Source organism: Crinia signifera, chromosome 3 (genome assembly GCF_055691185.1).
Source record: "Crinia signifera chromosome 3, ASM5569118v1, whole genome shotgun sequence".
NCBI lineage: Eukaryota > Metazoa > Chordata > Amphibia > Anura > Myobatrachidae > Crinia > Crinia signifera.
This window is the reverse complement of record NC_139219.1, coordinates 337,061,239-337,085,195: the sequence shown is the minus strand read 5'-3', so window position 1 is coordinate 337,085,195 and position 23,957 is coordinate 337,061,239. Positions and strand designations below refer to the sequence as shown.

The following is a 23,957-nucleotide window of genomic DNA, read 5'->3' as shown; positions in this document are numbered from 1 at the left end:
AGGAATTTTTTTATGGTACTAACTTGAATCTAGTCTTATTTTGTTGACTTGGAACAATCAGTCAGCACATTTGGTTTCTATCTCAAAGGTTTGTGGTTTAATCCCACCCAGGGATATTTTTGACCTTGTGATCATATTTTGAAGAACCTTAGGTAGACAAGTTAAAACATAAAACCACCTCTTGTTATGCAGTATATCTAGACTTCTCTGATACAATTCCTCTTAAAAGTAGTTAATTAGGTAAGTTTTTAGGAAACCATTGAAGCACATTTTAGTGTTTGTACCAATGTGTTTCTTTGTTCTTTAATGGATGAACAGTTTTACTAAACCTCTTTTTTAACATAATAAAAAAGATAGAACTGAGCCAAAATATTAATCTCAGTTTTGTATTGGTTTAATCAACAAATAATTATAAAAAAACAAAGATAGCAGAGGATGGTTTCGATCCATCGACCTCTGGGTTATGGGCCCAGCACGTTTCCGCTGCGCCACTCTGCTAATCATATAAACAGCTTCAGCTCCTGAAAGCTTACCTCTTGACAAGAAAGTACCAATTTGTTTTTTTGTTCTTCAACGGAGGAAGAGTTTTACAAAAGATCTCCAGATGTTGGCCTTTTACACATATTTCAATAAATCATTTTTAGATCACTAATTTGATACAACTTTAGAGGGGTCTCTGTGGCGCAATCGGTTAGCGCGTTTGGCTGTTAACCGAAAGGTTGGTGGTTCAATCCCACCCAGGGACGTAACCGACTTTTTGGTCACATTTTGGAGAACTAGATGTTGACAAGTTAAAACATTAAATCACCTCTTGTGGTATAGTGTTCCTAATCTTAAGTCACAGAAGCTCCTGAAAGCTTCACTCTTCATCAGAAAGTACCAATGTTTCTCCTCTATTCTTCAGTAGATAAAGAATCGTACAAAAGCTCTTTAAAATAATGACTATTAAATCTATGTCTAGGAATTTTTTTATGGTACTAACTTGAATCTAGTCTTATTTTGTTGACTTGGAACAATCAGTCAGCACATTTGGTTTCTATCTCAAAGGTTTGTGGTTTAATCCCACCCAGGGATATTTTTGACCTTGTGATCATATTTTGAAGAACCTTAGGTAGACAAGTTAAAACATAAAACCACCTCTTGTTATGCAGTATATCTAGACTTCTCTGATACAATTCCTCTTAAAAGTAGTTAATTAGGTAAGTTTTTAGGAAACCATTGAAGCACATTTTAGTGTTTGTACCAATGTGTTTTTTTGTTCTTTAATGGATGAACAGTTTTACTAAATCTCTTTTTTAACATAATAAAAAAAGATAGAACTGAGCCAAAATATTAATCTCAGTTTTGTATTGGTTTAATCAACAAATAATTATAAAAAAACAAAGATAGCAGAGGATGGTTTCGATCCATCGACCTCTGGGTTATGGGCCCAGCACGCTTTCGCTGCGCCACTCTGCTAATCATATAAACAGCTTCAGCTCCTGAAAGCTTACCTCTTGACAAGAAAGTACCAATTTGTTTTTTTGTTCTTCAACGGAGGAAGAGTTTTACAAAAGATCTCCAGATGTTGGCATTTTACACATATTTCAATAAATCATTTTTAGATCACTAATTTGATACAACTTTAGAGGGGTCTCTGTGGCGCAATCGGTTAGCGCGTTCGGCTGTTAACCGAAAGGTTGGTGGTTCAATCCCACACAGGGACGTAATCGACTTTTTGGTCACATTTTGGAGAACTAGATGTTGACAAGTTAAAACATTAAATCAACTCTTGTGGTATAGTGTTCCTGATCTTAAGTCACAGAAGCTCCTGAAAGCTTCACTCTTCATCAGAAAGTACCAATGTTTCTCCTCTATTCTTCAGTACATAAAGAATCGTACAAAAGCTCTTTAAAATAATGACTATTAAATCTATGTCTAGGAATTTTTTTATGGTACTAACTTGAATCTAGTCTTATTTTGTTGACTTGGAACAATCAGTCAGCACATTTGGTTTCTATCTCAAAGGTTTGTGGTTTAATCCCACCCAGGGATATTTTTGACCTTGTGATCATATTTTGAAGAACCTTAGGTAGACAAGTTAAAACATAAAACCACCTCTTGTTATGCAGTATATCTAGACTTCTCTGATACAATTCCTCTTAAAAGTAGTTAATTAGGTAAGTTTTTAGGAAACCATTGAAGCACATTTTAGTGTTTGTACCAATGTGTTTCTTTGTTCTTTAATGGATGAACAGTTTTACTAAATCTCTTTTTTAACATAATAAAAAAGATAGAACTGAGCCAAAATATTAATCTCAGTTTTGTATTGGTTTAATCAACAAATAATTATAAAAAAACAAAGATAGCAGAGGATGGTTTCAATCCATCGACCTCTGGGTTATGGGCCCAGCACGTTTCCGCTGCGCCACTCTGCTAATCATATAAACAGCTTCAGCTCCTGAAAGCTTACCTCTTGACAAGAAAGTACCAATTTGTTTTTTTGTTCTTCAACGGAGGAAGAGTTTTACAAAAGATCTCCAGATGTTGGCATTTTACACATATTTCAATAAATCATTTTTAGATCACTAATTTTATACAACTTTAGAGGGGTCTCTGTGGCGCGTTCGGCTGTTAACCGAAAGGTTGGTGGTTCAATCCCACCCAGGGACGTAATCGACTTTTTGGTCACATTTTGGAGAACTAGATGTTGACAAGTTAAAACATTAAATCACCTCTTGTGGTATAGTGTTCCTGATCTTAAGTCACAGAAGCTCCTGAAAGCTTCACTCTTCATCAGAAACTACCAATGTTTCTCCTCTGTTCTTCAGTAGATAAAGAATCTTACAAAAGCTCTTTAAAATAATGACTATTAAATCTATGTCTAGGATTTTTTTTATGGTACTAACTTGAATCTAGTCTTATTTTGTTGACTTGGAACAATCAGTCAGCACATTTGGTTTCTATCTCAAAGGTTTGTGGTTTAATCCCACCAAGGGATATTTTTGACCTTGTGATCATATTTTGAAGAACCTTAGGTAGACAAGTTAAAACATAAAACCACCTCTTGTTATGCAGTATATCTAGACTTCTCTGATACAATTCCTCTTAAAAGTAGTTAATTAGGTAAGTTTTTAGGAAACCATTGAAGCACATTTTACTGTTTGTAACAATGTGTTTCTTTGTTCTTTAATGGATGAACAGTTTTACTAAATCTCTTTATTAACATAATAAAAAAAGATAGAACTGAGCCAAAATATTAATCTCAGTTTTGTATTGGTTTAATCAACAAATATTTATAAAAAAACAAAGATAGCAGAGGATGGTTTCGATCCATCGACCTCTGGGTTATGGGCCCAGCACGCTTCCGCTGCGCCACTCTGATAATCATATAAACAGCTTCAGCTCCTTAAAGCTTACCTCTTGACAAGAAAGTACCAATTTGTTTTTTTGTTCTTCAACGGAGGAAGAGTTTTACAAAAGATCTCCAGATGTTGGCATTTTACACATATTTCAATAAATCATTTTTAGATCACTAATTTGATACAACTTTAGAGGGGTCTCTGTGGCGCAATCGGTTAGCGCGTTCGGCTGTTAACCGAAAGGTTGGTGGTTCAATCCCACACAGGGACGTAATCGACTTTTTGGTCACATTTTGGAGAACTAGATGTTGACAAGTTAAAACATTAAATCAACTCTTGTGGTATAGTGTTCCTGATCTTAAGTCACAGAAGCTCCTGAAAGCTTCACTCTTCATCAGAAAGTACCAATGTTTCTCCTCTATTCTTCAGTAGATAAAGAATCGTACAAAAGCTCTTTAAAATAATGACTATTAAATCTATGTCTAGGAATTTTTTTATGGTACTAACTTGAATCTAGTCTTATTTTGTTGACTTGGAACAATCAGTCAGCACATTTGGTTTCTATCTCAAAGGTTTGTGGTTTAATCCCACCCAGGGATATTTTTGACCTTGTGATCATATTTTGAAGAACCTTAGGTAGACAAGTTAAAACATAAAACCACCTCTTGTTATGCAGTATATCTAGACTTCTCTGATACAATTCCTCTTAAAAGTAGTTAATTAGGTAAGTTTTTAGGAAACCATTGAAGCACATTTTAGTGTTTGTACCAATGTGTTTCTTTGTTCTTTAATGGATGAACAGTTTTACTAAATCTCTTTTTTAACATAATAAAAAAGATAGAACTGAGCCAAAATATTAATCTCAGTTTTGTATTGGTTTAATCAACAAATAATTATAAAAAAACAAAGATAGCAGAGGATGGTTTCGATCCATCGACCTCTGGGTTATGGGCCCAGCACGTTTCCGCTGCGCCACTCTGCTAATCATATAAACAGCTTCAGCTCCTGAAAGCTTACCTCTTGACAAGAAAGTACCAATTTGTTTTTTTGTTCTTCAACGGAGGAAGAGTTTTACAAAAGATCTCCAGATGTTGGCATTTTACACATATTTCAATAAATCATTTTTAGATCACTAATTTTATACAACTTTAGAGGGGTCTCTGGCGCGTTCGGCTGTTAACCGAAAGGTTGGTGGTTCAATCCCACCCAGGGACGTAATCGACTTTTTGGTCACATTTTGGAGAACTAGATGTTGACAAGTTAAAACATTAAATCACCTCTTGTGGTATAGTGTTCCTGATCTTAAGTCACAGAAGCTCCTGAAAGCTTCACTCTTCATCAGAAACTACCAATGTTTCTCCTCTGTTCTTCAGTAGATAAAGAATCTTACAAAAGCTCTTTAAAATAATGACTATTAAATCTATGTCTAGGATTTTTTTTATGGTACTAACTTGAATCTAGTCTTATTTTGTTGACTTGGAACAATCAGTCAGCACATTTGGTTTCTATCTCAAAGGTTTGTGGTTTAATCCCACCAAGGGATATTTTTGACCTTGTGATCATATTTTGAAGAACCTTAGGTAGACAAGTTAAAACATAAAACCACCTCTTGTTATGCAGTATATCTAGACTTCTCTGATACAATTCCTCTTAAAAGTAGTTAATTAGGTAAGTTTTTAGGAAACCATTGAAGCACATTTTACTGTTTGTAACAATGTGTTTCTTTGTTCTTTAATGGATGAACAGTTTTACTAAATCTCTTTATTAACATAATAAAAAAAGATAGAACTGAGCCAAAATATTAATCTCAGTTTTGTATTGGTTTAATCAACAAATATTTATAAAAAAACAAAGATAGCAGAGGATGGTTTCGATCCATCGACCTCTGGGTTATGGGCCCAGCACGCTTCCGCTGCGCCACTCTGCTAATCATATAAACAGCTTCAGCTCCTTAAAGCTTACCTCTTGACAAGAAAGTACCAATTTGTTTTTTTGTTCTTCAATGGAGGAAGAGTTTTACAAAAGATCTCCAGATGTTGGCCTTTTACACATATTTCAATAAATCATTTTTAGATCACTAATTTAATACAACTTTAGAGGGGTCTCTGTGGCGCAATCGGTTAGCGCGTTCGGCTGTTAACCGAAAGGTTGGTGGTTCAATCCCACCCAGGGACGTAACCGACTTTTTGGTCACATTTTGGAGAACTAGATGTTGACAAGTTAAAACATTAAATCACCTCTTGTGGTATAGTGTTCCTGATCTTAAGTCACAGAAGCTCCTGAAAGCTTCACTCTTCATCAGAAAGTACCAATGTTTCTCCTCTGTTCTTCAGTAGATAAAGAATCTTACAAAAGCTCTTTAAAATAATGACTATTAAATCTATGTCTAGGAATTTTTTTATGGTACTAACTTGAATCTAGTCTTATTTTGTTGACTTGGAACAATCAGTCAGCACATTTGGTTTCTATCTCAAAGGTTTGTGGTTTAATCCCACCCAGGGATATTTTTGACCGTGTGATCATATTTTGAAGAACCTTAGGTAGACAAGTTAAAACATAAAACCACCTCTTGTTATCCAGTATATCTAGACTTCTCTGATACAATTCCTCTTAAAAGTAGTTAATTACGTAAGTTTTTAGGAAACCATTGAAGCACATTTTAGTGTTTGTACCAATGTGTTTCTTTGTTCTTTAATGGATGAACAGTTTTACTAAATCTCTTTTTTAACATAATAAAAAAGATAGAACTGAGCCAAAATATTAATCTCAGTTTTGTATTGGTTTAATCAACAAATAATTATAAAAAAACAAAGATAGCAGAGGATGGTTTCGATCCATCGACCTCTGGGTTATGGGCCCAGCACGCTTCCGCTGCGCCACTCTGCTAATCATATAAACAGCTTCAGCTCCTGAAAGCTTACCTCTTGACAAGAAAGTACCAATTTGTTTTTTTGTTCTTCAATGGAGGAAGAGTTTTACAAAAGATCTCCAGATGTTGGCCTTTTACACATATTTCAATAAATCATTTTTAGATCACTAATTTGATACAACTTTAGAGGGGTCTCTGTGGCGCAATCGGTTAGCGCGTTCGGCTGTTAACCGAAAGGTTGGTGGTTCAATCCCACCCAGGGACGTAATCAACTTTTTGGTCACATTTTGGAGAACTAGATGTTGACAAGTTAAAACATTAAATCACCTCTTGTGGTATAGTGTTCCTGATCTTAAGTCACAGAAGCTCCTGAAAGCTTCACTCTTCATCAGAAAGTATAAATGTTTCTCCTCTGTTCTTCAGTAGATAAAGAATCTTACAAAAGCTCTTTAAAATAATGACTATTAAATCTATGTCTAGGAATTTTTTTATGGTACTAACTTGAATCTAGTCTTATTTTGTTGACTTGAAACAAACAGTCAGCACATTTGGTTTCTATCTCAAAGGTTTGTGGTTTAATCCCACCCAGGGATATTTTTGACCTTGTGATCATATTTTGAAGAACCTTAGGTAGACAAGTTAAAAAATAAAACCACCTCTTGTTATGCAGTATATCTAGACTTCTCTGATATAATTCCTCTTAAAAGTAGTTAATTAGGTAAGTTTTTAGGAAACTATTGAAGCACATTTTAGTGTTTGTACCAATGTGTTTCTTTGTTCTTTAATGGATGAACAGTTTTACTAAATCTCTTTTTTAACATAATAAAAAAGATAGAACTGAGCCAAAATATTAATCTCAGTTTTGTATTGGTTTAATCAACAAATAATTATAAAAAAACAAAGATAGCAGAGGATGGTTTCGATCCATCGACCTCTGGGTTATGGGCCCAGCACGCTTCTGCTGCGCCACTCTGCTAATCATATAAACAGCTTCAGCTCCTGAAAGCTTACCTCTTGACAAGAAAGTACCAATTTGTTTTTTTGTTCTTCAATGGAGGAAGAGTTTTACAAAAGATCTCCAGATGTTGGCCTTTTACACATATTTCAATAAATCATTTTTAGATCACTAATTTGATACAACTTTAGAGGGGTCTCTGTGGCGCAATCGGTTAGCGCGTTCGGCTGTTAACCGAAAGGTTGGTGGTTCAATCCCACCCAGGGACGTAATCAACTTTTTGGTCACATTTTGGAGAACTAGATGTTGACAAGTTAAAACATTAAATCACCTCTTGTGGTATAGTGTTCCTGATCTTAAGTCACAGAAGCTCCTGAAAGCTTCACTCTTCATCAGAAAGTACCAATGTTTATCCTCTGTTCTTCAGTAGATAAAGAATCTTACAAAAGCTCTTTAAAATAATGACTATTAAATCTATGTCTAGGAATTTTTTTATGGTACTAACTTGAATCTAGTCTTATTTTGTTGACTTGAAACAAACAGTCAGCACATTTGGTTTCTATCTCAAAGGTTTGTGGTTTAATCCCACCCAGGGATATTTTTGACCTTGTGATCATATTTTGAAGAACCTTAGGTAGACAAGTTAAAAAATAAAACCACCTCTTGTTATGCAGTATATCTAGACTTCTCTGATATAATTCCTCTTAAAAGTAGTTAATTAGGTAAGTTTTTAGGAAACTATTGAAGCACATTTTAGTGTTTGTACCAATGTGTTTCTTTGTTCTTTAATGGATGAACAGTTTTACTAAATCTCTTTTTTAACATAATAAAAAAGATAGAACTGAGCCAAAATATTAATCTCAGTTTTGTATTGGTTTAATCAACAAATAATTATAAAAAAACAAAGATAGCAGAGGATGGTTTCGATCCATCGACCTCTGGGTTATGGGCCCAGCACGCTTCCGCTGCGCCACTCTGCTAATCATATAAACAGCTTCAGCTCCTGAAAGCTTACCTCTTGACAAGAAAGTACCAATTTGTTTTTTTGTTCTTCAATGGAGGAAGAGTTTTACAAAAGATCTCCAGATGTTGGCCTTTTACACATATTTCAATAAATCATTTTTAGATCACTAATTTGATACAACTTTAGAGGGGTCTCTGTGGCGCAATCGGTTAGCGCGTTTGGCTGTTAACTGAAAGGTTGGTGGTTCAATCCCACCCAGGGACGTAATTGACTTTTTGGTCACATTTTGGAGAACTAGATGTTGACAAGTTAAAAAATTAAATCACCTCTTGTGGTATAGTGTTCCTGATCTTAAGTCACAGAAGCTCCTGAAAGCTTCACTCTTCATCAGAAAGTACCAATGTTTCTCCTTTGTTCTTCAGTAGATAAAGAATCTTACAAAAGCTCTTTAAAATAATGACTATTAAATCTATATCAAACAGAAAGATTAAAAACAACCGGCGCTTTACCTCAAAGCAGCTGCACGAATCTCTAATTTTAGCAACTACAAACTGCTAAAACAAACAAGTACATATAACAAAAGGTGGTTTAGAGATCTCTGCGCTGCTTATCCTCTCAAAAAATTGATGGTCAGAACCGTTGCCTCAAGCAAAGATTTTCTCTGTGTTCACCAAAGATGTTATTTCTTCAGTATAAGCCGAATCTCCACATATAGGACAGGAAAGAGAAACAGCAAGAAACAGACCGTCAGGTAACTTTCTTTACGTATATATAATGGAATATAATCCAAAGGAAGGGGGATTCCCAAAATCCCAATGTGGATGGCTTACACGTGCTTACAGGGATAACGTGTGTAGTATTCCTATCTGGGTATCTTTTTATGGGACCACCAATATGTGCTCAAACGATGTTAGCTTACATGTGCAAGTCGCCTGGGGTACATATATAATGGTATCTTTACAGACTTCTATAGGACCACCACTTAAGTGCTGAAAACGATGTTATCTTACATGTGCTTACATGCAAGATGCTTAAGGTACACACAGAAAGGTATCTTTTTGCTTGACTTTGAAACAACAATGCTCACACTGTCTTACGTGATTGAAAAGCAGCGTCAATCATACAAATGTATCTTTCTCTTTGTTCAGGACAGATGTATTTTCATATGCAATAAAGAAAACATCTCCTCATGGTGCAGATATGATAAAGACACAAGACTTTATTTACAAAATATAATAAAATGGCAGGCCAAGCCTCGTACCGTAGGTCAGGGATACAACAGCAGGGAAATGAATGGAAACCCGGGTAACTCCTGCTGCAATCTCAACCTGGTCCTCTGTAGCGTGGATGGCCTCCTAAAAACACTCCTCCAACATGTTTCGACGCTCCAGGCGTCTTTTTCAAGGTGGAGTGTATGTGTGTGCACCCAGGGTATTTATCCCCCTCCTACCGGAAATAGTCATAACCCGGAAGTTGGTGTAAAAACAATGAAAAGCCTGGAAATCATAAATAAATGAAAATACCAGCATAGCGTTATATAGGTAAACGTCCCACCGTGTGTATTATCTATAATGCGTGTCCCGTGGAACCAGGATCACGCTGCTATTACAACTAGCGGTGCTTCGTTTCCGCGATCACGTGATCTGGGCTAAAAGACAGTATCCGGTCTGACGTTGCCAGCGTCAGATGCATCGGCGTCCAGGAGATGAAGAAAACCATGTGATGTAAACAAACATCACATGGTCTAGTAGCGTCCAGACCCCGTGATCAGCTCTCACTGACAGTGTCTGATCTGACGTTGCCAGCGTCAGAATATGTCAGCGTCTAGGAGATGAAAAGCCATGTGATGTAAACAAACATCACATGGTCTAGTCACGTCACCGCTGGAACTTGGCAACGTCTCCCAGGCATATTATGCATATCAGAACTGAATATGTACTGTATAGCTATGCAAACGCTTCTTTAAAACAAAAGGAATTCCTACTGGTTCTGCATACCCAGGTTTCCATTCTTAACAGAAATACATGTATATACAATAGTACAATATTTCTCAGGTGGGTGTACAAATATATAAAGATACAAAATTTCATAAAATCTATATGTATAAAAAAGTACAAAAAATTTATAAAAATACACATATATAAAAAAATCAAAATGAGTCATAATTCACTATATCAACAGATCTTAAACAACTGGACAAAAATGGAGAAATATAGGGATATAAAGATTATTGTATTGCACGAGGTACATTTATTCTTACTTCTACAGAAACCACTTTACCTCAAATTCTGCATTAAGCCCATGTGGTTTCAGTGAATTTAAATCATATATGCATCGCATCTCCTTGCGTGCTAACCTCGCGTCTCTATTATTATTTCTCCAGTCTTCTTTAACCAAAGATATCCCACAAAAATTCTTAATCCCTTTAGTGGACTGTGCATGCTTTTCTTTAAAATGAGCTGAGAAAGGATGTGTCATCACTCCATTCGTGATGTTTCTCACATGCTCAGCCCATCTTATTTTTAACTGCCTTTTCGTTTTCCCCACATATAGGAGATTGCAGGTACATTGTATCGCATAGATAGCATAGCGAGTATTGCATGTGAGGAAATCTTTGATTTTGAAAACCCCATTTCTATGTTCTAATTCTACCTGTTTAGATTTTGGACTGGGGCAGGCTTTACAGATTTTACAGTCGCCACAGCGATAAAAACCTTTGTTCCTAGGGAGGAAACGGTTTCCATCCATAGGTAAAGCGCTAGTGACTAATTTGTCCTTTATAGTGTTAGCTCGCCTATATATAAACTTAGGTTTACTTGGTAGAACTTTTTTAAGGGCTTCATCCCTGAGCAAGATATTCCAATTTTTATGAAAAATGGATTCTATCTTCTTATGTTGTCTATTGTATTGGGTACAGAAGGCCATAGTGAAATTAGTCTCATTTGAATGAATGGTTTCCACTTTCTTTGTGTCCAAAAGGCTGCTCCTATCTAGAAGACTCACCTCTGTCGCCGTTTTTTCTAGTGTATGTCTATTATAGCCTTTACTGACGAATTTCTTTACCATATTATTGGCCTGGATCTTATAAGTCTCGGTTTGGGTGCAATTCCTTCTTAAGCGTAATAGTTGTCCTTTGGGGACATTGTCCAACCATTTGTTAAGGTGATTGCTTTCCCTCTCGATATAGGTATTCGAATCGGTAGGTTTATTATAATTGCACGTGATGAGTTTGTTATTCTCTATCATTATTGTTAAATCCAAAAAATTCACACACTCTGTACTTATATTAAACGTGAATTTAATATTTAATGCATTATCATTGAGGTGTTGGCAAAAAGCATCTAGAGACGTCCTGTCGCCTCTCCAGACGAACAGGACGTCATCTATATAACGCCACCATTGCACCAGATTCGCGCTCCAGGCATGCTCACTGAAAACCTGCGACTCCTCCCATCTCGCCATGAACAGGTTTGCATACCCGGGCGCGAATCTGGTGCCCATGGCTGTTCCCACGCGTTGGATATAGAATTGACCATCAAAATTAAAATAATTATTATTTAGGGTGAATTCTATCCCTTCTATAAGGAAAGAGCATAGTTTATCATCTAAATCTGTTCTTCTGAGGGTCTCGCTAATTGCGGCTATTCCATCTTTATGTGAAATAATGGTGTACAGTGATGTAACATCACCTGTCACCAAAAACATCCCCTCTTCCCATATTATGGGGTCAATCTTGACCAGAACATCTCTAGTATCTTTCAAATACGCTTTCTCATTGCAAACCATAGGTTGCAAGTGGTGGTCGATGTATGCTGACATGTTAGCTGTAATAGCATTTGTGCCGGCCACTATCGGACGTCCAGGGGGGTTGGAACTGTCCTTGTGGACCTTCGGCAAAAGATATAAAACCGGGACGGTATATTCATTATTAATAAGAAATTCTGCAGTCTCCTTAGTAAGGGTGCCGCAATCCACATATTTTTGTATAAGGGTCTTTAAAGATGTTAAAATTTTATTAGATGGATCACCACGGAGTTTATCATATGTGGTGCCATCATTCAATTGCCTAAGGCCTTCCTTGATATAATTAACTTTATCCATTAGGACAATCGGCCTGTTTTATAATAAGGTCTTTATTGGCATGTAAGTCTTTAAGGGCCTGATTTTCTGCCATAGACATATTGTTTTTATATTTATTTTCTTTATTTTTCATCTCCTCTATATCTTGTAGTACACTTTTATAAAACGTGTCAACAAAACATCCCCTTGCAAAAGTGGGATTGAATTTGGATTTCTGTTTAAATTTATTGATATATTTGTACACCCACCTGAGAAATATTGTACTATTGTATATACATGTATTTCTGTTAAGAATGGAAACCTGGGTATGCAGAACCAGTAAGAATTCCTTTTGTTTTAAAGAAGCGTTTGCATAGCTATACAGTACATATTCAGTTCTGATATGCATAATATGCCTGGGAGACGTTGCCAAGTTCCAGCGGTGACGTGACTAGACCATGTGATGTTTGTTTACATCACATGGCTTTTCATCTCCTAGACGCTGACATATTCTGACGCTGGCAACGTCAGATCAGACACTGTCAGTGAGAGCTGATCACGGGGTCTGGACGCTACTAGACCATGTGATGTTTGTTTACATCACATGGTTTTCTTCATCTCCTGGACGCCGATGCATCTGACGCTGGCAACGTCAGACCGGATACTGTCTTTTAGCCCAGATCACGTGATCGCGGAAACGAAGCACCGCTAGTTGTAATAGCAGCGTGATCCTGGTTCCACGGGACACGCATTATAGATAATACACACGGTGGGACGTTTACCTATATAACGCTATGCTGGTATTTTCATTTATTTATGATTTCCAGGCTTTTCATTGTTTTGACACCAACTTCCGGGTTATGACTATTTCCGGTAGGAGGGGGATAAATACCCTGGGTGCACACACATACACTCCACCTTGAAAAAGACGCCTGGAGCGTCGAAACATGTTGGAGGAGTGTTTTTAGGAGGCCATCCACGCTACAGAGGACCAGGTTGAGATTGCAGCAGGAGTTACCCGGGTTTCCATTCATTTCCCTGCTGTTGTATCCCTGACCTACGGTACGAGGCTTGGCCTGCCATTTTATTATATTTTGTAAATAAAGTCTTGTGTCTTTATCATATCTGCACCATGAGGAGATGTTTTCTTTATTGCATATGAAAATACATCTGTCCTGAACAAAGAGAAAGATACCTTTGTATGATTGACGCTGCTTTTCAATCACGTAAGACAGTGTGAGCATTGTTGTTTCAAAGTCAAGCAAAAAGATACCTTTCTGTGTGTACCTTAAGCATCTTGCATGTAAGCACATGTAAGATAACATCGTTTTCAGCACTTAAGTGGTGGTCCTATAGAAGTCTGTAAAGATACCATTATATATGTACCCCAGGCGACTTGCATGTAAGCACATGTAAGCTAACATCGTTTGAGCACATATTGGTGGTCCCATAAAAAGATACCCAGATAGGAATACTACACACGTTATCCCTGTAAGCACGTGTAAGCCATCCACATTGGGATTTTGGGAATCCCCCTTCCTTTGGATTATATTCCATTATATATACGTAAAGAAAGTTACCTGACGGTCTGTTTCTTGCTGTTTCTCTTTCCTGTCCTATATGTGGAGATTCGGCTTATACTGAAGAAATAACATCTTTGGTGAACACAGAGAAAATCTTTGCTTGAGGCAACGGTTCTGACCATCAATTTTTTGAGAGGATAAGCAGCGCAGAGATCTCTAAACCACTATTAAATCTATGTCTAGGAATTTTTTTTATGGTACTAACTTGAATCTAGTCTTATTTTGTTGACTTGGAACAATCAGTCAGCACATTTGGTTTCTATCTCAAAGGTTTGTGGTTTAATCCCACCCAGGGATATTTTTGACCTTGTGATCATATTTTGAAGAACCTTAGGTAGACAAGTTAAAACATAAAACCACCTCTTGTTATGCAGTATATCTAGAATTCTCTGATACAATTCCTCTTAAAAGTAGTTAATTAGGTAAGTTTTTAGGAAACCATTGAAGCACATTTTAGTGTTTGTACCAATGTGTTTCTTTGTTCTTTAATGGATGAACAGTTTTACTAAATCTCTTTTTTAACATAATAAAAAAGATAGAACTGAGCCAAAATATTAATCTCAGTTTTTTATTGGTTTAATCAACAAATAATTATAAAAAAACAAAGATAGCAGAGGATGGTTTCGATCCATCGACCTCTGGGTTATGGGCCCAGCACGCTTCCGCTGCGCCACTCTGCTAATCATATAAACAGCTTCAGCTCCCGAAAGCTTACCTCTTGACAAGAAAGTACCAATTTGTTTTTTGGTTCTTCAACGGAGGAAGAGTTTTACAAAAGATCTCCAGATGTTGGCATTTTACACATATTTCAATAAATCATTTTTAGATCACTAATTTGATACAACTTTAGAGGGGTCTCTGTGGCGCAATCGGTTAGTGCGTTCGGCTGTTAACCGAAAGGTTGGTGGTTCAATCCCACCCAGGGACGTAATCGACTTTTTGGTCACATTTTGGAGAACTAGATGTTGACAAGTTAAAACATTAAATCACCTCTTGTGGTATAGTGTTCCTGATCTTAAGTCACAGAAGCTCCTGAAAGCTGCACTCTTCATCAGAAAGTACCAATGTTTCTCCTCTGTTCTTCAGTAGATAAAGAATCTTACAAAAGCTCTTCAAAATAATGACTATTAAATCTATGTCTAGGAATTTTTTTATGGTACTTGTGAGGTTAGCAAACTGACCGTAAGACTGTAATTATGATATTTTATTAGGTGTAGTAATTAATGTACTATTTTAGTCCATCTGTACCCTCTTATTCTCCATAGATGTTTCTATCCCCCAAATCTGTGTGTATTTCCAGATCATATAGTATTAGGCTGTAGAACTCCACAGTAATTAATGTACATTTTAGGTCTCTTGTTCACTGCAGATGTTTCTATCCCCCATATCTGTGTGTACCATAGTATTAGATGCTGTTAAGCAAATATGGTCGGACAGGAAATACCCAGGAAAGAATTCACCAAAAGGTTATGTCCAATTACCATACTTTTGTTCCTGCTATCACAGGAGGGTGGTAGCTGAGGGACAATCTTCACAGGGGGTGATCCAATTCCCCTGCTATCAACAGGAAATGTTCACAGGGGGTAATCAGGACATAATGTAATCAGACTGTGTTTTGTATCTTGTGTTGACTCTGCTCTGCATATCTCTGGCCCCTTCCAGACTTTCTGGGGCCTGACCCAGCAGGGGGGGGGGGCAGCAGCAGTACCTGGGAGGGGGGATAAACCTGACTTGAATCCACCAATAGAGATTGAGTGCAAGCCCACTGGTGGTATGGAGACGCGTGGGAATTTAGAAGTTTTTAAAATGACTGGCACACAAGCCAGAGAGAGAATTTGATGGATTGTCCTGGACTAAGAGGTTATGCTCTGTCTAGGTATCGTGTGGACTTATCTGCTATCACTGCTGTGTGGAATAAGTGATAGTTTCGTTATTTGGACTGTGATGCTACAAGGACTTTGCTACCCGGATGTTTTTATGCTACCATTTGAATCTTTTTCCTGTCTTCATCTACATGTGTGTGCTGTGATAAAAATAAACCATATTTTGGTTTCATCTGCTCGGTGTCTGAGTGATTGAAGAACCCCGTATCTTCACATTTGGCGGCAGCGACAGTGGGATCATTCAGACACCAACCATCGAGCACAGAAAGCACAGAGAACAGAGGATCAGACCGTATGTAAGGAAACGGAAAATGCAATAAGGTGATGTTCAGCAAGTGAGCAGGTGTCATTCCTGTGGAAAGGGAAAATGTTTCCAAGGAAAGAAAATCCATGCCTCAAGACCCCTGAAGCAGAGGAGCTCAGGGATGGAGGTTCTTCAGTGTATCGGCAGGCTGGGAAGCCGGATCTGTTATTTATTGTCAGAAAAATGCAGTATATCTGGGAGTACTGGGAAGAAGCTCAGCAGATGATCAGCGGGTGGAGAGTATCCAGCATACAGGACAAGTTGTGTTACCTGGGGGATGCATTCCTGCACTGTAAAGGTGAGGCCACCTCGTGGAATCTGCTGGGGAAGACAGAGTTTGTAGAATTTACAGAGGAAGTGATTGCTACAGTTACCCAGATGCTACAAAGAGGACAATATTCTGAGGCTGAAGGACAAGTCCAGAATAAATTGATGCCCCAGATAGAACCAGAGGAAAGGTCTAGAAGGGGGCTACTGCAATCTGGGCAGACAAACGAGGGGTCTGCCACGGAATTAATTGTTACCGCAAGAGAAGGGTCGTTGTCAGGGGGGCCCCTAACTGCCCTTGAAGAAATGAGTATGGAGGAGCTGATAGCAGAATGTCAGCTGCGAGGTATACCCATCCAATCCTGCACTCGCGGGGAAATCCTTCAGCAGATCCTTCATGATCAGGGAGATCCTACAAATGCATTTGCTGATTATCGGGCATGGATCCTCTATTTCGGTGCACAGTTGAGTGTGTGGGAACAATTGCAGTGTCTGGAGGAGTGCTTCGTGGTGGCAGAGGAAGAGGCGATTGATCGCGGGCTCCTGGATACCCCAGCATGGCAAGATCAGTGTCGCAGGGGGCGTGATGAAAGGCACCGTTTGCAACTGCTTCTCCCCCATCCTAGGGAGGAAGCTGCTCAGTGTTCTCTGCAGGGGGAGGTTATCACCAACGTGAAGGAAGTGAGGCCTCTGAGCCAGGCACCCTGGGGGGAGCTGCACTACAGCTTCTCTTTTACTGAGGTGGGAGATGCAGAATTATTAACCTGCTGCCAGGGGATCTATGAGGACTGCGTCCAGGAGGAGATCACCGTGGTTAGAGGAGTATATGACAACATCCAGGCCACAAGCATACCAGTCGCAGATGATGTCGTGCTTCAGGCTGCCCAGCATATTCAGCTGGGGAACGTGGTTATCCTGGAGACTGAGGACTGCGCAGAGGAAGCGGCAGGTGAGACCCAGGCTTTTGAGGGGGTAGGACTGGCCGTGGACCAGCTTGCCCTGCAGCCACCAGCGGCATTGTTCCTGATGGAGGGTCCCTTCTCAGCCCTGGGCATTGAGACCAAATGCTATAGTGAAAATTGCCATGCCCCTAGTTTGGGTTTGAGGGAGGAAGGATGTGACAGAGTGGCGGAAGTGCCAGGGCCAGAGCTCCGATATTGGGCTGCCGTTTGGCAGATGTTCCTTGGGCAAGAGGGGGAGGTGGAAACTGCTCCCTGCCCCATTGTGCCAGAGGCAAAAATATTAGCACACCCTATAGGTGTGCCCGGTGTGAAAGTTTACGATGTTGCAGAGGGGGGGTACCCAACATTTGAGGATGGGGGATTGCTAACTCACTTGTTAGTTAACATGCATAACTTATATTGTGATATTGCCCTTGCTGCTTCTGCAAACCAGCCACCTTTTACAAGATGGGTTTGGTATGATGTCACTCTGTGGGACTCAGGTGGTAGATCCAAACCTCAGATTCTCTGCTCTGCATCCCACAACAGGTTGTTATTGGTTCCAGAACAACTTGGTACAGGAACTAAAATAGTAGGGGAAGGAATGTGAGGTTAGCAAACTGACCGTAAGATTGTAATTATGATATTTTATTAGGTGTAGTAATTAATGTACTATTTTAGTCCGTCTGTACCCTCTTATTCTCCATAGATGTTTCTATCCCCCAAGTCTGTGTGTATTTCCAGATCATATAGTATTAGGCTGTAGAACTCCACAGTAATTAATGTACATTTTAGGTCTCTTGTTCACTGCAGATGTTTCTATCCCCCATATCTGTGTGTACCATAGTATTAGATGCTGTTAAGCAAATATGGTCGGACAGGAAATACCCAGGAAAGAATTCACCAAAAGGTTATGTCCAATTACCATACTTTTGTTCCTGCTATCACAGGAGGGTGGTAGCTGAGGGACAATCTTCACAGGGGGTGATCCAATTCCCCTGCTATCAACAGGAAATGTTCACAGGGGGTAATCAGGACATAATGTAATCAGACTGTGTTTTGTATCTTGTGTTGACACTGCTCTGCATATCTCTGGCCCCTTCCAGACTTTCTGGGGCCTGACCCAGCAGGGTGGGGGCAGCAGCAGTACCTGGGAGGGGGGATAAACCTGACTTGAATCCACCAATAGAGATTGAGTGCAAGCCCACTGATGGTATGGAGACGCGTGGGAATTTAGAAGTTTTTAAAATGACTGGCACACAAGCCAGAGAGAGAATTTGATGGACTGTCCTGGACTACGAGGTTATGCTCTGTCTAGGTATCGTGTGGACTTATCTGCTATCACTGCTGTGTGGAATAAGTGATAGTTTCGTTATTTGGACTGTGATGCTACAAGGACTTTGCTACCCGGATGTTTTTATGCTACCATTTGAATCTTTTTCCTGTCTTCATCTACATGTGTGTGCTGTGATAAAAATAAACCATATTTTGGTTTCATCTGCTCGGTGTCTGAGTGATTGAAGAACCCCGTATCTTCACAGTACTAACTTGAATCTAGTCTTATTTTGTTGACTTGGAACAATCAGTCAGCACATTTGGTTTCTATCTCAAAGGTTTGTGGTTTAATCCCACCCAGGGATATTTTTGACCGTGTGATCATATTTTGAAGAACCTTAGGTAGACAAGTTAAAACATAAAACCACCTCTTGTTATGCAGTATATCTAGACTTCTCTGATACAATTCCTCTTAAAAGTAGTTAATTACGTACGTTTTTAGGAAACCATTGAAGCACATTTTAGTGTTTGTACCAATGTGTTTCTTTGTTCTTTAATGGATGAACAGTTTTACTAAAACTCTTTTTTAACATAATAAAAAAGATAGAACTGAGCCAAAATATTAATCTCAGTTTTGTATTGGTTTAATCAACAAATAATTATAAAAAAAACAAAGATAGCAGAGGATGGTTTCGATCCATCGACCTCTGGGTTATGGGCCCAGCACGCTTCCGCTGCGCCACTCTGCTAATCATATAAACAGCTTCAGCTCCTGAAAGCTTACCTCTTGACAAGAAAGTACCAATTTGTTTTTTTGTTCTTCAATGGAGGAAGAGTTTTACAAAAGATCTCCAGATGTTGGCCTTTTACACATATTTCAATAAATCATTTTTAGATCACTAATTTGATACAACTTTAGAGGGGTCTCTGTGGCGCGTTCGGCTGTTAACCGAAAGGTTGGTGGTTCAATACCACCCAGGGACGTAATCGACTTTTTGGTCACATTTTGGAGAACTAGATGTTGACAAGTTAAAACATTAAATCACCTCTTGTGGTATAGTGTTCCTGATCTTAAGTCACAGAAGCTCCTGAAAGCTTCACTCTTCATCAGAAAGTACCAATGTTTCTCCTCTGTTCTTCAGTAGATAAAGAATCTTACAAAAGCTCTTTAAAATAATGACTATTAAATCTATGTCTAGGAATTTTTTTATGGTACTAACTTGAATCTAGTCTTATTTTGTTGACTTGGAACAATCAGTCAGCACATTTGGTTTCTATCTCAAAGGTTTGTGGTTTAATCCCACCCAGGGATATTTTTGACCTTGTGATCATATTTTGAAGAACCTTAGGTAGACAAGTTAAAACATAAAACCACCTCTTGTTATGCAGTATATCTAGACTTCTCTGATACAATTCCTCTTAAAAGTAGTTAATTAGGTAAGTTTTTAGGAAACCATTGAAGCACATTTTAGTGTTTGTACCAATGTGTTTCTTTGTTCTTTAATGGATGAACAGTTTTACTAAATCTCTTTTTTAACATAATAAAAAAGATAGAACTGAGCCAAAATATTAATCTCAGTTTTGTATTGGTTTAATCAACAAATAATTATAAAAAAACAAAGATAGCAGAGGATGGTTTCGATCCATCGACCTCTGGGTTATGGGCCCAGCACGCTTCCGCTGCGCCACTCTGCTAATCATATAAACAGCTTCAGCTCCCGAAAGCTTACCTCTTGACAAGAAAGTACCAATTTGTTTTTTGGTTCTTCAACGGAGGAAGAGTTTTACAAAAGATCTCCAGATGTTGGCATTTTACACATATTTCAATAAATCATTTTTAGATCACTAATTTGATACAACTTTAGAGGGGTCTCTGTGGTGCAATCGGTTAGTGCGTTCGGCTGTTAACCGAAAGGTTGGTGGTTCAATCCCACCCAGGGACGTAATCGACTTTTTGGTCACATTTTGGAGAACTAGATGTTGACAAGTTAAAACATTAAATCACCTCTTGTGGTATAGTGTTCCTGATCTTAAGTCACAGAAGCTCCTGAAAGCTGCACTCTTCATCAGAAAGTACCAATGTTTCTCCTCTGTTCTTCAGTAGATAAAGAATCTTACAAAAGCTCTTCAAAATAATGACTATTAAATCTATGTCTAGGAATTTTTTTATGGTACTTGTGAGGTTAGCAAACTGACCGTAAGACTGTAATTATGATATTTTATTAGGTGTAGTAATTAATGTACTATTTTAGTCCATCTGTACCCTCTTATTCTCCATAGATGTTTCTATCCCCCAAATCTGTGTGTATTTCCAGATCATATAGTATTAGGCTGTAGAACTCCACAGTAATTAATGTACATTTTAGGTCTCTTGTTCACTGCAGATGTTTCTATCCCCCATATCTGTGTGTACCATAGTATTAGATGCTGTTAAGCAAATATGGTCGGACAGGAAATACCCAGGAAAGAATTCACCAAAAGGTTATGTCCAATTACCATACTTTTGTTCCTGCTATCACAGGAGGGTGGTAGCTGAGGGACAATCTTCACAGGGGGTGATCCAATTCCCCTGCTATCAACAGGAAATGTTCACAGGGGGTAATCAGGACATAATGTAATCAGACTGTGTTTTGTATCTTGTGTTGACACTGCTCTGCATATCTCTGGCCCCTTCCAGACTTTCTGGGGCCTGACCCAGCAGGGGGGGGGGGGGCAGCAGCAGTACCTGGGAGGGGGGATAAACCTGACTTGAATCCACCAATAGAGATTGAGTGCAAGCCCACTGGTGGTATGGAGACGCGTGGGAATTTAGAAGTTTTTAAAATGACTGGCACACAAGCCAGAGAGAGAATTTGATGGATTGTCCTGGACTAAGAGGTTATGCTCTGTCTAGGTATCGTGTGGACTTATCTGCTATCACTGCTGTGTGGAATAAGTGATAGTTTCGTTATTTGGACTGTGATGCTACAAGGACTTTGCTACCCGGATGTTTTTATGCTACCATTTGAATCTTTTTCCTGTCTTCATCTACATGTGTGTGCTGTGATAAAAATAAACCATATTTTGGTTTCATCTGCTCGGTGTCTGAGTGATTGAAGAACCCCGTATCTTCACATTTGGCGGCAGCGACAGTGGGATCATTCAGACACCAACCATCGAGCACAGAAAGCACAGAGAACAGAGGATCAGACCGTATGTAAGGAAACGGAAAATGCAATAAGGTGATGTTCAGCAAGTGAGCAGGTGTCATTCCTGTGGAAAGGGAAAATGTTTCCAAGGAAAGAAAATCCATGCCTCAAGACCCCTGAAGCAGAGGAGCTCAGGGATGGAGGTTCTTCAGTGTATCGGCAGGCTGGGAAGCCGGATCTGTTATTTATTGTCAGAAAAATGCAGTATATCTGGGAGTACTGGGAAGAAGCTCAGCAGATGATCAGCGGGTGGAGAGTATCCAGCATACAGGACAAGTTGTGTTACCTGGGGGATGCATTCCTGCACTGTAAAGGTGAGGCCACCTCGTGGAATCTGCTGGGGGAGCCAGAGTTTGTAGAATTTACAGAGGAAGTGATTGCTACAGTTACCCAGATGCTACAAAGAGGACAATATTCTGAGGCTGAAGGACAAGTCCAGAATAAATTGATGCCCCAGATAGAACCAGAGGAAAGGTCTAGAAGGGGGCTACTGCAATCTGGGCAGACAAACGAGGGGTCTGCCACGGAATTAATTGTTACCGCAAGAGAAGGGTCGTTGTCAGGGGGGCCCCTAACTGCCCTTGAAGAAATAAGTATGGAGGAGCTGATAGCAGAATGTCAGCTGCGAGGTATACCCATCCAATCCTGCACTCGCGGGGAAATCCTTCAGCAGATCCTTCATGATCAGGGAGATCCTACAAATGCATTTGCTGATTATCGGGCATGGATCCTCCATTTCGGTGCACAGTTGAGTGTGTGGGAACAATTGCAGTGTCTGGAGGAGTGCTTCGTGGTGGCAGAGGAAGAGGCGATTGATCGCGGGCTCCTGGATACCCCAGCATGGCAAGATCAGTGTCGCAGGGGGCGTGATGAAAGGCACCGTTTGCAACTGCTTCTCCCCCATCCTAGGGAGGAAGCTGCTCAGTGTTCTCTGCAGGGGGAGGTTATCACCAACGTGAAGGAAGTGAGGCCTCTGAGCCAGGCACCCTGGGAGGAGCTGCACTACAGCTTCTCTTTTACTGAGGTGGGAGATGCAGAATTATTAACCTGCTGCCAGGGGATCTATGAGGACTGCGTCCAGGAGGAGATCACCGTGGTTAGAGGAGTATATGACAACATCCAGGCCACAAGCATACCAGTCGCAGATGATGTCGTGCTTCAGGCTGCCCAGCATATTCAGCTGGGGAACGTGGTTATCCTGGAGACTGAGGACTGCGCAGAGGAAGCGGCAGGTGAGACCCAGGCTTTTGAGGGGGTAGGACTGGCCGTGGACCAGCTTGCCCTGCAGCCACCAGCGGCATTGTTCCTGATGGAGGGTCCCTTCTCAGCCCTGGGCATTGAGACCAAATGCTATAGTGAAAATTGCCATGCCCCTAGTTTGGGTTTGAGGGAGGAAGGATGTGACAGAGTGGCGGAAGTGCCAGGGCCAGAGCTCCGATATTGGGCTGCCGTTTGGCAGATGTTCCTTGGGCAAGAGGGGGAGGTGGAAACTGCTCCCTGCCCCATTGTGCCAGAGGCAAAAATATTAGCACACCCTATAGGTGTGCCCGGTGTGAAAGTTTACGATGTTGCAGAGGGGGGTACCCAACATTTGAGGATGGGGGATTGCTAACTCACTTGTTAGTTAACATGCATAACTTATATTGTGATATTGCCCTTGCTGCTTCTGCAAACCAGCCACCTTTTACAAGATGGGTTTGGTATGATGTCACTCTGTGGGACTCAGGTGGTAGATCCAAACCTCAGATTCTCTGCTCTGCATCCCACAACAGGTTGTTATTGGTTCCAGAACAACTTGGTACAGGAACTAAAATAGTAGGGGAAGGAATGTGAGGTTAGCAAACTGACCGTAAGATTGTAATTATGATATTTTATTAGGTGTAGTAATTAATGTACTATTTTAGTCCGTCTGTACCCTCTTATTCTCCATAGATGTTTCTATCCCCCAAGTCTGTGTGTATTTCCAGATCATATAGTATTAGGCTGTAGAACTCCACAGTAATTAATGTACATTTTAGGTCTCTTGTTCACTGCAGATGTTTCTATCCCCCATATCTGTGTGTACCATAGTATTAGATGCTGTTAAGCAAATATGGTCGGACAGGAAATACCCAGGAAAGAATTCACCAAAAGGTTATGTCCAATTACCATACTTTTGTTCCTGCTATCACAGGAGGGTGGTAGCTGAGGGACAATCTTCACAGGGGGTGATCCAATTCCCCTGCTATCAACAGGAAATGTTCACAGGGGGTAATCAGGACATAATGTAATCAGACTGTGTTTTGTATCTTGTGTTGACACTGCTCTGCATATCTCTGGCCCCTTCCA

General features: G+C 39.6%; 4 non-coding genes across 4 annotated transcripts; all 4 read left to right on the top strand.

Moving 5' to 3' along the window:
* The first annotated feature begins 672 nt into the window (after positions 1-672).
* Positions 673-746, top strand: TRNAN-GUU (transfer RNA asparagine (anticodon GUU)). Its single transcript has one exon. It is a non-coding gene; the product is annotated as a tRNA-Asn (tRNA).
* A 4,696-nt stretch (positions 747-5,442) lies between these two features.
* On the top strand, positions 5,443-5,516 carry TRNAN-GUU (transfer RNA asparagine (anticodon GUU)). Its single transcript has one exon. It is a non-coding gene; the product is annotated as a tRNA-Asn (tRNA).
* Positions 5,517-6,401: 885 nt separating this feature from the next.
* On the top strand, positions 6,402-6,475 carry TRNAN-GUU (transfer RNA asparagine (anticodon GUU)). Its single transcript has one exon. It is a non-coding gene; the product is annotated as a tRNA-Asn (tRNA).
* Positions 6,476-7,360: 885 nt separating this feature from the next.
* TRNAN-GUU (transfer RNA asparagine (anticodon GUU)) lies at positions 7,361-7,434 on the top strand. Its single transcript has one exon. It is a non-coding gene; the product is annotated as a tRNA-Asn (tRNA).
* The last annotated feature ends 16,523 nt before the right edge of the window (positions 7,435-23,957 follow it).